Source organism: Cyprinus carpio, chromosome B22, assembly GCF_018340385.1.
Source record: "Cyprinus carpio isolate SPL01 chromosome B22, ASM1834038v1, whole genome shotgun sequence".
NCBI lineage: Eukaryota > Metazoa > Chordata > Actinopteri > Cypriniformes > Cyprinidae > Cyprinus > Cyprinus carpio.
This window is the reverse complement of record NC_056618.1, coordinates 33,998,954-34,002,747: the sequence shown is the minus strand read 5'-3', so window position 1 is coordinate 34,002,747 and position 3,794 is coordinate 33,998,954. Positions and strand designations below refer to the sequence as shown.

The 3,794-nt window shown below is 37.0% G+C and overlaps 1 pseudogene; it reads right to left on the bottom strand.

The window, feature by feature from the left end:
- Nucleotides 1-501: 501 nt before the first annotated feature.
- On the bottom strand, nucleotides 502-2,882 carry LOC109073925 (annotated as a pseudogene).
- Nucleotides 2,883-3,794: the final 912 nt, after the last annotated feature.

Here is a 3,794-nt window from a genome sequence, read left to right as displayed (position 1 = left end):
AATTTGTACGAATGACATACACCTAACCAGGCCCCTAAACCTACCTGTCACTGGGGTCTAGACAAATCGTATAAAATCATACGAGTGAGGTTGTACAAATTCGTACGAATTAGCCACCTCGTAAAATATGTACGAATTGATCGTGAGATAGCATTGAGTATTCTTACATTTGGCTCAACCAATCATATGTCAGAAGCAACATATTCTCTGTTTCTATTGGCTGTATTACCTTTCAGTACAGGTAATGCAAATTAGTCAGGCGTGTCTTCGCGAAGGGTCAATTGCACCATCAGTACTGCGGATGATGCAACACACCCCTTATATCATCTCTTCATCAGGCAGAAGGTACAGAAGTATACGTGCCCTCATGGCCAGAATGTGGGACAGTTGTTTTCCCCAAGCCATCAGACTCCTGAACTGTAACCACAATGGGCAATAACCACACCCACACACATACATCAATTTTAAAGCAATCTTTGCACAAATAGACTACAAAAAAATATTTTGTATACCATGTATGCTGCTCTCCCACTAACGTACCCTGTCCCTCTTGTACTATTACTTTTTTCTTCTCAGGTACACACAATTGCACTTTATGTAGTCTTGTGAAGTTACTGTTTCAATGTTGAATTTTTCTGTTTCTTCTTTTTTCCTGCACTTCTCTTTTAGTTTATCTTTCGTTCAAGTCTATTTAATATAATTTTTATTATGTACAGTTTGTTTTTGTAATCCTTGTTGTGTCCTATCTTAGTATTATCTTATTATACCATGTTTCACTGTGTACAGGCTGTATAGAGCTGAAATGACTTTTCAAGGATCAGTACACATTAGTAAAAGGAGCTACTCTGGTCTGTGGTTTCATCACAAATACTATGGTCTCTATAACTCAGTGTAAAATAAAATGATAGTTGTCATTTGTGACAATAAAACCTATAGTCATCCGATACACCTTTTAATACATTTATAACATTTAAATAAAATAAATCTCAGTTGGCCTGACTACCGACTCCTTTATGACAATCTTCACAGTGAGCACTTTCATGTGGCCCATTAACTGAGGATCTGTTTGTTTGACCCATGCCTTCTCTGTAGCATTTCATACGGATATTTCTAGCCAGTCTCTCAATCAGCACATCAGTGTTTTCCACTGGGAAGTTTGGGTCCTCCCACTGAGCTTGGGTGCATCTCCGCCATTTCTATTTGAAGTGTCGCACTTTAATGGTTCCCCGATTCCTTGCTGTGTCCAGGTGGAAATGGAACAGCACCTGTACTCTTTTAGACTCCCAGCCTTTTCTACAAAGAGAACAGAAGTGAACCTACGAATGAAATGGAGAATAGATCAGTTTAGTGCACTCTGATACTTCTAGGACCTTTCATTAGTACAGTAGGTTGGATGTTTTAATGATTAATTAGGGTATTTTTGTTTTTCTCAGGTTGGCAGCTTTAGTATTTAGTGAAAGTGAAAGTGAAAGTCGTGACATTTGCTAAGTATGGTAATCCAAACCAGAATTGGTGCTCTGCATTTAACCCATTCAAGTGCACACATACAGCAGTGAGAAGTGAACACACCGTGAACACACACCCGGAGCAGTGGGCAGCTATATCCAGCGCCCGTGCATCAACTTATGCTACAATACCATGCTTAAGGGCACTTCAGCCATGGGTATTGAGGGTGGAAGAGAGCACTGTTCATTCACTTCCTCCCACCTACAACTCCTGCCAGCACCGAGACTCAAACCTGTGACCTTCAGGTGACAAGTCCAATTCTCTAACCAATAGGCCACAGCTGCCCCTTGTATTTCTAAATGCTGATTAAGTCTACACTGAAAATTTAACTGATAACGACTATAAACTTTTGTAGCAAGTTAACAATAATAGTTGTGTTTCAGGCAGTGACTGCATGTGACAGTTATTAACACATTTTAATGTAGGGAACCATCAACATATATCACAAAGTGTCCTATTTTAGCTATGGCTTAGATGCATTTTCTGTTTTCAAAATGGTAACACTTTACAATTAGGTTCAATTTGTTAACATTAGTTAACATTAACAATGGAAAATGCATATAGAGCATTTAGTAATCTTAGGTAATGTTAATTTTAACATTTACTAATACATTATTAAAACCAAAAGTTGTATCTGTTAATATTACTTAATGTACACAATCTTACATGATCTAACAATGAACATTACTGTAACAAATGTACTGCTCATTGCTAGTTACTGTAGTTAATGCATTAACTAACGTTAACTAATGGAACTGTATCGTATTGTTTTTACAAATCTCAAAGTTTTTTATTTATAGACCATTAAGTCATTCAGATACCTCAATTTATGATGTTTCCAATGAATATTAATAGTGATAATAATAGAATCGAGAAATACTCCACTAAATAAACAATAAAGCATAAGATTTGATACATACATCATAAATCTTAACCCAGTCTGCACAAACATTTTTGGAAAGAAATGTTTGATATCTTTTAGTGTGGTAAAGTTGTGCTCTTACTATCCAAAGGAGCCAGAAATGTACTGGTGCCAATCACGAGCTGGCCTGTGTTCCTCAGTTGTCTCATCAATTTCAATGTTCCAGGTGTCGTCATGAAGCTTGCTTATTTTCTCCTGTAAAGAACCGTTCCACAGCGATATCATGTCTGTTTCCTCAGATTGATGCTCGGCCTTATTTTCATACAAGCCAACCTGTTATACAGCTAACCTCTTGTTTCACTAAAAACTAAACTTAAAGTAACCTAATAAGTTTCTGTTTTCTACAACACAAGAGTGAACACTGCTTTACAAGTCAAAGTAACAGACAGTGAATAAGGACTACAGCAGAATTAGTAAGGTATGGCCAGTAATAATGTTGAATGGTATTTATTATTTTACTGTATAAGTGAAAAAAAAAAAGTGACGTGACATTCAGCCAAGTATGGTGACCCATACTCAGAATTCATGCTCTGCATTTAACCCATCCGAAGTGTACACACACAGAGCAGTGAACACACACACACACTGTGAACACACATCCGGAGCAGTGGGCAGCCATTTTATGCTGCGGCGCCCGGGGAGCAGTTGGGGGTTCGATGCCTTGCTCAAGGGCACCTAAGTCATGGTATTGAAGGTGGAGAGAGAACTGTACATGCACTCCCCCCACCCACAATTCCTGCCGGCCCGAGACTCAAACTCACAACCCTTCACTTGCATATTAAAACAACCAGCAGACTCATGAAAAAACAGATTTCTGTATATGAATGGAGAACCTCCTGGAGGCTCCTGGACTTCCTGATGTCTAAACCAACAACTAAACTTATATTATAATCTGCAATTAATTAACACATAAAGCTGGTTACAAAGTTTTTTTTTTTTGTTTTTTTTTGTCATCTTACAGTGGATTCATAATCAATAAATCAACCAATTTAGGTTATTCAGTGAACTAAAAAAAAGTTGAAATGGGTGTGTACATAAACATTATACATTACTTGGACAAAACTGTATTACAGTGTATTTAACCTAACTACAGTTTATCTGCAAACAATATTAACTAGACATTTACTGTAGATCAAATAATTTAAGATAACAGTGGTCAGACGTTTTTATTACTACACATACATTTTTCTTAATTCTTTGAGAAACTGTACAAAATTTGTTATATAAATAGCTGTCTAATCATCATGAACAGTGAAGAAATCATTAAAGGGATACTCCACCACAAAACTAAAATTAGTCATTAATCACTTACCCCCATGTCGTTCCAAACCCATAAAAGCTTCGTTTGTCATAAGAACACAATTTA